General features: G+C 48.7%; 1 long non-coding RNA gene across 1 annotated transcript in view; it reads left to right on the plus strand.

The window, feature by feature from the left end:
- LOC138369787 (uncharacterized) overlaps positions 1 to 12,500 on the plus strand; it is a 61,765-nt gene that overhangs the window by 20,179 nt on the left and 29,086 nt on the right. The window contains exon 3 of the long non-coding RNA XR_011229950.1: positions 9,335 to 9,535. This is a non-coding gene — a long non-coding RNA (uncharacterized lncRNA). The remainder of the gene's footprint in view (positions 1 to 9,334; positions 9,536 to 12,500) is intronic.

A 12,500-nucleotide genomic window follows, 5' to 3' on the forward strand; every position in this document is an offset into this window, starting at 1 on the left:
TGTTGCCACCTCTAAGAGTTTAGCTCTCCATGTATCTGCACCACCATGTGGGTCCCCATTCTCCCAGTCTATCTTTCCATGGTTGAAATAACCCATGATTAAGAGTCTGGAGCCATTTCTGCAGGCAACTGAACTGTGTGTGTGTGTGTGTGTGCGTGTGTGTGTGTGTGTGTGTGTTGTGGTGTGTGTGTGTGTGTGTGTGTGTGTGTGTGTGTGTTGTGGTGTGTGTGTGTGTGTGTGTGTGTGTTGTGGTGTGTGTGTGTGTGTGTGTGTGTGTGTGTGTGTGTGTGTTGTGGTGTGTGTGTGTGTGTTGTGGCGTGTGGAGGAGCACAGTTGCCGGTGATGGTGGTGTTTTATGGCGTGTTTGGTAATACTTGTCACGTGTGATACGCTTTCATCCTTCCCTAGTGTTTTATTCCTGCTTTTTCCTCTTAAACTTCACTTTTTGGTCCCTGGTGTGTGTTGTGGAGGGAGACTTTCTCTCTTGTCGCTCCCTGGCGCTCTCTCTCTTGTTGTCACCTGGCGCTCTCTCTCTTGTCGCTCCCTGGCGCTCTCTCTCTTGTTGTCACCTGGCGCTCTCTCTCTTGTTGTCACCTGGCGCTCTCTCTCTTGTTGTTACCTGGCGCTCTCTCTCTTGTTGTCACCTGGCGCTCTCTCTCTCTTGTTGTTACCTGGCGCTCTCTCTCTTGTCGCTCCCTGGCGCTCTCTCTCTTGTTGTCACCTGGCGCTCTCTCTCTTGTCGCTCCCTGGCGCTCTCTCTCTTGTTGTCACCTGGCGCTCTCTCTCTTGTCGCTCCCTGGCGCTCTCTCTCTTGTTGTTACCTGGCGCTCTCTCTCTTGTTGTCACCTGGCGCTCTCTCTCTTGTTGTCACCTGGCGCTCTCTCTCTTGTTGTCACCTGGCGCTCTCTCTCTCTTGTTGTTACCTGGCGCTCTCTCTCTTGTCGCTCCCTGGCGCTCTCTCTCTTGTTGTCACCTGGCGCTCTCTCTCTTGTCGCTCCCTGGCGCTCTCTCTCTTGTTGTCACCTGGCGTTCTTTCGTTCCCAAGCGGTCTCTTATTGTTCCTGGACCTCATCTACTATAATATGGTAACATCTATCATGATGTTGCCACATCTATCACATCACGATAGATGTTACCACATTATAGTAGATGGGGGCCAGGAACAATACGAGACCGCTTGGGAACAAAAGACCGCCAGATAACAACACGAGAGTGAACGCCAGGGAACAACACGAGAGTGAACGCCAGATAACAACACGAGAGTGAACGCCAGATAACAACACGAGAGTGAACGCCAGATAACAACACGAGAGTGAACGCCAGATAACAACACGAGAGTGAACGCCAGATAACAACACGAGAGTGAACGCCAGGGAACAACACGAGAGTGAACGCCAGGGAACAACACGAGAGTGAACGCCAGGGAACAACACGAGAGTGAACGCCAGGGAACAACACGAGAGTGAACGCCAGGGAACAACACGAGAGTGAACGCCAGGGAACAACACGAGAGTGAACGCCAGGGAACAACACGAGAGTGAACGCCAGATAACAACACGAGAGTGAACGCCAGATAACAACACGAGAGTGAACGCCAGATAACAACACGAGAGTGAACGCCAGGGAACAACACGAGAGTGAACGCCAGGGAACAACACGAGAGTGAACGCCAGGGAACAACACGAGAGTGAACGCCAGGGAACAACACGAGAGTGAACGCCAGGGAACAACACGAGAGTGAACGCCAGGGAACAACACGAGAGTGAACGCCAGGGAACAACAAGGCAGAGAGAACAAGAGACAGGGAAGAGGTTGTGAACGAGAGTTCTCACTCTAGTGTTCAGCTCTTGTGTTCGTCACTCTACAGTGTGTTGCTTGCTTGGTGTTGCTCCTCTCACCAGGCCGACCCTCACACCAGGTGTTGCCGGCATTTTGTGCTGCAGCTGGCAACAGTTTGCTTGAACGAGCGCTTGCAAGAGCCCCACTATATCCAGTGGTTACAATAAACAGTGCTGAAATGCAGTATATGGCGGTGGGATATGTATGTGTATATATAATATATATATATATATATATATATATATATATATATATATATATATATATATATATATATATATATATATATATATATATATATGTCGTACCTAGTAGCCAGAACGCACTTCTCAGCCTACTATGCAAGGCCCGATTTGCCTAATAAGCCAAGTTTTCATGAATTAATTGTTTTTCGACTTCCTAACCTACCTAACCTAACCTAACCTAACTTTTTCGGCTACCTAACCTAACCTAACCTATAAAGATAGGTTAGATTAGGTTAGGAAGGGTTGGTTAGGTTCGGTCATATATCTACGTTAATTTTAACTCCAATAAAAAAAATTGACCTCATACATTATGAAATGGGTAGCTTTATCATTTCATAAGAAAAAAAATTAAAGAAAATATATTAATTCAGGAAAACTTGGCTTATTAGGCAAATCGGGCCTTGCATAGTAGGCTGAGAAGTGCGTTCTGGCTACTAGGTACGACATATATATATATATATATATATATATATATATATATATATATATATATATATGAGAGAGAGAATATATAGAGAATTATATAGAGATGGAAGTACAGTATTCAGAGATGGAAATATAGCGAAGAGATAGAAATAGATTTAAACAGAATTTTTAACAAAGGATTGAAATATATAAGGACACCCCCGAAGACCAGAGGCAGGTTGTTCAAGTATGCTTATTGAGACAAGAAAGAAATATATTTCAAAGGGATAGAGCAGCTTAGGCTAATTTTACCTTCCAGAGGGAGGTGGTGTGGTGGTGATGATGTGTCGTCAGACGTTGGCCGACGCTGGCCGACGCTGGCCGACGCAGGCCGACGCAGGCCGACGTTGGCCGACGTTGGCCGACGCTGGCCGACGCTGGCTGCATCCTCAGTGTGTTGGTTTATCGGGTACACTAAAACACGGTAATTGGCACACCCGCTAGTTATGTGGCGCAACTGGGGAGAGGGGGGGGTATGGGGCCCCAGAGAGAGAGAGAGAGAGAGAGAGACGACCTTGTGTTTCAGTCTTCTCTCTCTCTCTCTCTCTCTCTCTCTCTCTCTCTCTCTCTCTCTCTCTCTCTCTCTCTCTCTCTCTCTCTCTCTCTCTCTCTCTCTCTCTCTCTCTCTCTCTCTCTCTCTCTCTCTCTCTCTCTCTCTCTCTCTCCCTCCCCCCCCCCTGGCTGAGGCACAAGTGTACCAGGGGTGTCAACAACAACAAGAGTGGCCAGAGGGTGGGGACGGCAGGAGGGGAACAGAGGACCGAGTGAGCAAAATGTTGTCTGACAAGAAAACTTGCTGTTAGCTGTGTCATTCCTCCCTCCCTCTCTCTCTCCCTTCTCTCCCTTCCCTCCCTCCCCTTCCTTCCCTCCCTTTCTCCCCCCCCCTAATTCTCTCCCTCTTTCTCTATCTCATTTCTTGTATCTCTTCCTCTAAAACTTGTTCTTTACTTATTTTTCATTCACTATTCTTTCCTATCCTAGCAGTCCTCTTCTCTAACACCAGATGCTCCGTCTCTCCACACACACGCTCTCTAAACTGTTCCGGCTGGTAGCATGTTGTTGTTGTTGTTGTTGTTAAAGATTCGCTACCCGGAACAAAAAGTTCCAAGTAACACGGGCTATGGTGAGCCCGTAGATAGTTATGGGTGCTAGCAGAACATGTGTTCTGGTCATAACACATGCTCCGGGTGCTAGCAGAACATGTGTTCTGGTCATAACACATGCTCCGGGTGCTAGCAGAACATGTGTCCTGGTCATAACACATGCTCCGGGTGCTAGCAGAACATGTGTTCTGGTCATAACACATGCTCCGGGTGCTAGCAGAACATGTGTCCTGGTCATAACACATGCTCCGGGTGCTAGCAGAACATGTGTCCTGGTCATAACACATGCTCCGGGTGCTAGCAGAACATGTGTCCTGGTCATAACACATGCTCCGGGTGCTAGCAGAACATGTGTCTTGGTCATAATACATGCTCCGGGTGCTAGCAGAACATGTGTTCTGGTCATAACACATGCTCCGGGTGCTAGCAGAACATGTGTTCTGGTCATAACACATGCTCCGGGTGCTAGCAGAACATGTGTTCTGGTCATAACACATGCTCCGGGTGCTAGCAGAACATGTGTCCTGGTCATAACACATGCTCCGGGTGCTAGCAGAACATGTGTTCTGGTCATAACACATGCTCCGGGTGCTAGCAGAACATGTGTCCTGGTCATAACACATGCTCCGGGTGCTAGCAGAACATGTGTCCTGGTCATAACACATGCTCCGGGTGCTAGCAGAACATGTGTCCTGGTCATAACACATGCTCCGGGTGCTAGCAGAACATGTGTTCTGGTCATAACACATGCTCCGGGTGCTAGCAGAACATGTGTCCTGGTCATAACACATGCTCCGGGTGCTAGCAGAACATGTGTTCTGGTCATAACACATGCTCCGGGTGCTAGCAGAACATGTGTCCTGGTCATAACACATGCTAGCAGGTGTTGTCACAGGTACCAGACCTCCGTGACAGGCAGGGATCAAGTTATCACTAGTGGTGGTGTTGAGTGAGGGAGAGAGCGAGCGAGAGTTCTTGCTCACACTAGCAGCCTACAACACTATAAGTGTTCAAGACAAGTTACATTTCCAGTCTGCATCACTAACAATATAATTCAGCCATTGGAAGCCAATGACAATAATTATGTTATCACGTAATAATATTCAGAATGCCACCACTAACAGTTGATGACGTCACTGCTCCTGCTGTCTAGATATCACGCGATGGTGACGTGATAGCAGACGTAGCAGCTAGCAGACCATCCAGATAGCAGACGAACGTGACGTGATAGCCGACTCCACGTTACGGGGTCTGGAGCGCGGGGGGCAGGAGCGCGGGGGGCAGGAGCGAGGGGGGCAGGAGCGCGGGGGGCAGGAGCGCGGGGGGCAGGAGCGCGGGGGGGAGGTAGGAGCGAGGGGGGGGGGGGCAGGAGCAAGGGGGGGCGGTGAGCGGACAGTAATAACAGGCCTTGTCACGGTAGTCAACTCACCACTCACATGGTGTGTGTCTCCCGGCCACCCTCATATTGGCTTCTCTCCTCCCTCCTGTGTACATCCTCACTGGCTGGAACATACACACTCACACAGCCAGAGCTCAACACACCAAAGAGCCAGAGCTCAACCCAGCCAGCACAACTAGGTGAGTACACACACACACACACACACACACACACACACACACACACACACACACACACACACACACACACACACACACACACACACACAATACATGAAGGGGAACAGCCTACCTGTGACGACGCACGAAAGAGACCTGGGGGTGGACGTAACACCTAATCTATCTCCTGAGGCACATATAAATAGGATAACGACAGCAGCGTACTCTACACTGGCAAAAGTTAGAACATCATTCAGAAACCTAAGTAAGGAGGCATTTAGGGCGCTTTACACTGCCTACGTGAGGCCAGTCTTGGAGTATGTCGCCTCATCATGGAGTCCCCATCTGAAGAAGCATATAATGAAACTGGAAAAGGTTCAGAGGTTTACAACGAGACTCGTCCCAGAGCTACGAGGGATGGGGTATGAGGAGCGCCTGAGGGAACTGTGCCTTACGACACTAGAAAGAAGGAGGGAGAGGGGGGACATGATAGGAACGTATAAAATACTCAGAGGGATTGACACAGTGGACATAGACGAAATGTTCACATGGAATAGTAACAGAACGAGAGGACATGGATGGAAGCTTGAAACTCAGATGAGTCACAGAGATGTTAGGAAGTTTTCTTTTAGCGTGAGAGTAGTGGGAAAATGGAATGCACTTCAGGAACAGGTTGTGGAAGCAAATACTATTCATAATTTTAAAACCAGGTATGACAAGGAAATGGGACAGGAGTCATTGCTGTACACAACCGATGCTCGAAAGGCGGGATCCAAGAGTCAATGCTCGATCCTGCAGACACAACTAGGTGAGTACAACTAGGTGAGTACAACTAGGTGAGCACACACACACACACACACACACACACACATAGGTGCAGGCAAAGTATCACCGTGGGTACTAAAAGAGGCAGCGCAGGCCCTCTGCGTGCCTCTGGTAAGGATCTTTAAGGAATCACTTATGTCGGGAGAATTGCCCAATTGCTGGAAGAGGGGCAAATGTTGTACTGATTTTCAAGAAAAGTGATAAGGAGGAGGCACTTGACTATAGACCTGTATCACTAACAAGCATCCCCTGTAAAATACTGGAAAGAATAATTATACTACGACTGGTTGCACATCTGGAGAACATTAGATTTGTAAACAAACATCAACATGGGTTCTGGACAGGGAAATCGTGCCTAACAAACCTTCTGGAATTCTATGATAAAATAACGAGGATAAGATAGGACAGAGATGGTTGGGCAGACTGCATATTTCTGGACTGCCAAAAAGCCTTTGATACAGTATCACTCGTGAGACTGCTATTCAAACTCTAGAGGCAGGCGGGGGTGGGAGGAAAGGTCCTAGCATGGATAAGGAACTGCCTAATAGGAAGAAGCCAAAGGGGCGATAAGGGGCGAGAAGTCGGACTGGCGAACAGTAACGAGTGGAGTACCTCAAGGATCGGTGCTGGGACCAATTCTATTTCTAATATATGTTAACGACATGTTTACAGGAGTAGAATCCTACATGTCGATGTTTGCGGATGACGCAAAGTTGAGGAGTTGTGACAGATGAGGATTGCAGGATCGTCCAAGAGGACCTGAGCAGGTTGCAGAGATGGTCAGAGAAAAGGCTACTGGAGTTCAACACGAGCAAATGTAAAGTTATGGAAATGGGACTAGGAGATAGCAGACCAAAGGGACAGTACACAATGAAGGGGAACAGCCTACCTGTGACGACGCGAGAAAGAGACCTGGGCGTGGACGTAACACCTAATCTATCTCCTGAGGCACATATAAATAGGATAATGACAGCAGCGTACTCTACACTCGCAAAAGTTAGAACATCATTCAGAAGCCTAAGTAAGGAGGCATTTAGGGCGCTTTACACTGCCTACGTGAGGCCAGTCTTAGAGTATGCCGCCTCATCATGGAGTCCCCATCTGAAGAAGCATATAAAGAAACTGGAAAAGGCTTAGAGGTTTGCAACGAGACTCGTCCCAGAGCTACGAAGGATGGGGTATGAGGAGCGCCTAAGGGAACTGTGCCTTACAATACAAGAAAGAAGGGAGAGGGGGGACATGATAGGAACGTATAAAATACTCAGAGGGATTGACAGAGTGGACATAGACGAAATGTTCACACGGAATAGTAACAGAACGAGGGGACATGGATGGAAGCTGGAAATTCAGATGAGTCACAGAGATGTTAGGAAGTTTTCTTTTAGCGTGAGAGTAGTGGGAAAATGGAATGCACTTAAGGAACAGGTTGTGGGAGCAAATTCTATTCATAATTTTAAAACTAGGTATGATAAGGAAATAGGATCGTAGTCATTGCTGTAAACAATCGATGCTCGAAAGGCGGGATCCAAGAGTCAGTGCTCGATCCTGCAGACAGAACTAGGTGAGTACAACTAGATGAGTACACACACACACACACACACACACACACACACACACACACGCTTGTGTGGTAGCTGCTCCTGGTCGCCAGTGGAGGCTCCTGCTGCACCCCGGCCAACAAGCAGGGCCAGACAGATGAAAACATATATAATTTGCTTTCACCAGAAAGACGAAGAATAATGGGCGACATGACTGAAGTATACGAATGGACGGAAGGTATAACAAAGGAAATATTAATAACAGGTTAAATATACCAACACAGAATTGAACACGAAACACAACTTTGTATAAGTGCAGAAATAAAACCTCTAGTCAAATACTGGGTTGGGAAGAGGGATATAGATTTATAGGAGAGTCTGAGCCACGCCTCCCAAACCCCCCTTAGAGGTTTGACTCGGTCTCCACGTTTTCATCACATTAACATTGACAATTTTGTATTGAGTTAACATCAATTTCTACCCCGGAGCTGTTCCACGTGTTGATGACTTTAGCGCCGAAAAAATCACACATCTCTTGTGACTTATTTGTCCAGCTGCCACGTGTTCCTTCCTTTTGTTATTCCTGGCTTTCAAAAATGCTGCTTTTGTCTACTTTATCAGTTGTCCTTAAATTGTTATATGTTGTTTCATGGTGGCCTTACTGTCCGGTGGTGTCCGGTCCCCCCCAGTCTCGCCTGCTGGCTGGGAGGCTTCACCTCACGGACCAACTTTATTGCATATCTTTGTACCGCTTCTTGTTTTGACTTATTATTCTTGTGGGGCCAGAGTCATGATGAGATGCTTCTCATTCTTCCTTGCCAGACATATGTCTTCATCAGCGAGTCTCACACACACGGCGTGTATGGCGACTCACAAAGCTTATTCTGTCCATGTTTCTGAAGTATACACCTGAAGTATACACCTGAAGTATACACGGACGTTGGCCACTTTGGTATATGCTGATGACGGTATTATGTTAATGTGTGCGTCTGGCGCTAGAGTTTGTGTTACCTCTGTCCCAGGTAACTGGGATAGATACACCATTCCTGGTGTAAAACAGTCTTCCCTTCAGCCTATACTATTGTACAGGTTATCTCACACCTGTTCCAATCCACATAAGTTTGCTTTTAGCCGAGTTTAACTCTAGCAGCCATTTCTCAGACGACTTGTAGAGATGGTCCAGATACGACATGTACCAGAAGCAGGATGGGTGCCAGCACAAACTCCTGTGGTAGTCTACACGTAGCCTCTCTCCTTCTCTGTATCTTGGCTCTCACTGTAAACTTTTGCTTCCTGCCTGAGAGGTACACTCTAGCCCTGTACACCAGCCTGCTTCTCCGGCTCTCTCGGGTCAGGACAGTGGCAGATTCTTTCTGACAGTCGAGGACTGTGCTGGTTGGGGTTATCTTGAGGTAATCTTGAGATGATTTCGGGGCTTTAGTGTCCCCGCGGCCCGGTCCTCGACCAGGCCTCCACCCCCAGGAAGCAGCCCGTGACAGCTGACTAACACCCAGGTACCTATTTTACTGCTTGATAACAGGGGCATAGGGTGAAAGAAACTCTGCCCATTGTTTCTCGCCGGCGCCTGGGATCGAACCCAGGACCACAGGATCACAAGTCCAGCGTGCTGTCTGCTTGGCCGACCGGCTCCCGTATGTAAAGTTTGGGGGAATGTAAAGTTTAATATCGTGAAATACCTTACTTCATCTATATATTTTTTATTATTTTTTATTATTCTCAATATTTTTGCTTTCATTCACAGTTTGAGGAAAACTTAAGTGGTATGGAACTGAAGGTGGAGAGTTAATGAGCGTGGGGAAGTAAGTGTAGTGAGAGGATGGTGAGTGAGGTCCGCCCTAGGCTCCAGCACCACCACCCACCTCCATCACCACCACTGCTCACCACCACCACCACCTAGGCCCCACCACCATCACCACCGACAACACCCTCCCCCGCCCTCTAGGTAAGTACTCAACCCTCACTCTCTTCCCCGTATTGATTGTATCACTGATTTAATGAGTTTAAAGCTGGTGGTCGTTCTGAGAGCTTCCCCCTCGTCATCCGTCACGGGCAGACATCTTCCGCCTCCCATGACACCAGTGACACACACGGACGATAGGACATAACACCAGTGACAGACACGGACGACAGGACATAACACCAGTGACACACACGGACGACAGGACATAACACCAGTGACAGACACGGACGACAGGACATAACACCAGTGACAGACACGGACGACAGGACATAACACCAGTGACAGACACGGACGACAGGACATAACACCAGTGACACACACGGACGACAGGACATAACACCAGTGACAGGCACGGACGAGAGGACATAACACCAGTGACACACACGGACGACAGGACATAACACCAGTGACACACACGGACGACAGGACATAACACCAGTGACACACACGGACGACAGGACATAACACCAGTGACAGACACGGACGACAGGACATAACACCAGTGACACACACGGACGAGAGGACATAACACCAGTGACAGGGGGTACACATAACAGCAGTGACAGGGGTGTGCACATAACAACAGTGACAGGTGTGCACATAACAACAGTGACAGGGGTGCACATAACAACAGTGACAGGGGTGCACATAACAACAGTGACAGGGGTGCACATAACAACAGTGACAGGGGTGTGCACATAACAACAGTGACAGGGGTGCACATAACAACAGTGACAGGGGTGCACATAACAACAGTGACAGGGGGTCACATAACAACAGTGACAGGGGGTGCACATAACAACAGTGACAGGGGTGCACATAACAACAGTGACAGGGGTGCACATAACAACAGTGACAGGGGTACACATAACAGCAGTGACAGGGGGGCACATAACAGCAGTGACAGGGGTGCACATAACAACAGTGACAGGGGTGCACATAACAACAGTGACAGGGGTGCACATAACAACAGTGACAGGGGGTACACATAACAGCAGTGACAGGGGGGTGCACATAGCAGTGACAGGGGGTACACATAACAGCAGTGACAGGGGGGCACATAACAACAGTGACAGGGGTGCACATAACAACAGTGACAGGGGTGCACATAACAACAGTGACAGGGGTGCACATAACAACAGTGACAGGGGTGCACATAACAACAGTGACAGGGGGGCACATAACAACAGTGACAGGGGTACACATAACAGCAGTGACAGGGGTGCACATAACAACAGTGACAGGGGTGCACATAACAACAGTGACAGGGGTGCACATAACAACAGTGACAGGGGTACACATAACAGCAGTGACAGGGGGTACACATAACAGCAGTGACAGGGGGGTGCACATAGCAGTGACAGGGGGTACACATAACAGCAGTGACAGGGGGGCACATAACAGCAGTGACAGGGGTGCACATAACAACAGTGACAGGGGTGCACATAACAACAGTGACAGGGGTGCACATAACAACAGTGACAGGGGTGCACATAACAACAGTGACAGGGGGTACACATAACAGCAGTGACAGGGGGGTGCACATAGCAGTGACAGGGGGTACACATAACAACAGCGACAGGGGTGCACATAACAGCAGTGACAGGGGGTGCACATAGCAGTGACAGGGGGTACACATAACAGCAGTGACAGGGGGTGCACATAACAACAGTGACAGGGGGTGCACATAACAGCAGTGACAGGGGGGCACATAACAGCAGTGACAGGGGTGTGCACATAACAGCAGTGACAGGGGTGCACATAACAGCAGTGACAGGGGTGTGCACATAACAGCAGTGACAGGGGGACACATAACAGCAGTGACAGGGGTGCACATAACAGCAGTGACAGGGGTGCACATAACAGCAGTGACAGGGGGACACATAACAGCAGTGACAAACTAAGCAATACAATGGAACACGTAGACAGAGATTGTTTTCCAGATGCGGGAAAATAGAACAAGAGGCCTCAAGAGGAACCTGATGATAACCGAACTGGATATGAACCAACCACTTGGTCTGGACGGTAGAGAGACGGTCTCGCTTTCATGCAGGTCGGCGTTCGATCCCCGACCTTCCAAGTGGTTGGGCACCCCGTCCCAGCACGACAGAGTACTGTAACGCCGGGAGATCTATGTGGCGCTGGTGCAATAGCTGTGTCATAAGTTTATATAATGCAGCAGGTAATAGTCAATAGTTGTGTGGCGAAGACCTTGGGGGTCACAGGGGGCGCTGTCGGCACCCCCGCCCAGACAGCCTCCTAAATGGACGCTACGGGCAGCCTCAGGAACGGACACTACGGACAGCCTCAGGAACGGACACTACGGACAGCCTCAGGAACGGACACTACGGACAGCTTCCTGAACGGACACTACGGACACCCTCCTGAACGGACACTACGGACACCCTCCTGAACGGACACTACGGACACCCTCCTGAACGGACACTACGGACACCCTCCTGAACGGACACAACGTTTGGTAACTGTTTTCGTCGTTCCTTCACATCAGAAGCTTAACCTAAAAAAATGATCTGTTTAATTATATTATTACAAATGTTTAATTTATGTAATTTATGTAATTTATGTAATTTATGTAATTTATGTAATATATGTCACCCGGCCTCTATGTGGCCTCCATGTGGCCTCCATGTGACCGGGTGACTTGGTCTAACTCATATCAACGTCTAAAGTGAAACACCTTCCGGATGCGAGTCAACTTAAGATGGAGTGATGATCTTGAGAATGGTTCTGCCAGCATGAGGCTGTTGATGGCTGAGCGTCTTGAGTTGTGGCGGACCAACTTCTGAAGGTTGGGTTAGGTGGGGGAATCTTGAGAACATTGGCTATATTACATAGCAGAAAGGTCACCACCAGCACCTGTCCGGTGTTGGTACCTGGTGGTACATAGCCTTACTGGCCACTGAAGAGATAAACTCTCTCTGGAAGA

Source organism: Procambarus clarkii, chromosome 29 (genome assembly GCF_040958095.1).
Source record: "Procambarus clarkii isolate CNS0578487 chromosome 29, FALCON_Pclarkii_2.0, whole genome shotgun sequence".
Classification (NCBI taxonomy): domain Eukaryota; kingdom Metazoa; phylum Arthropoda; class Malacostraca; order Decapoda; family Cambaridae; genus Procambarus; species Procambarus clarkii.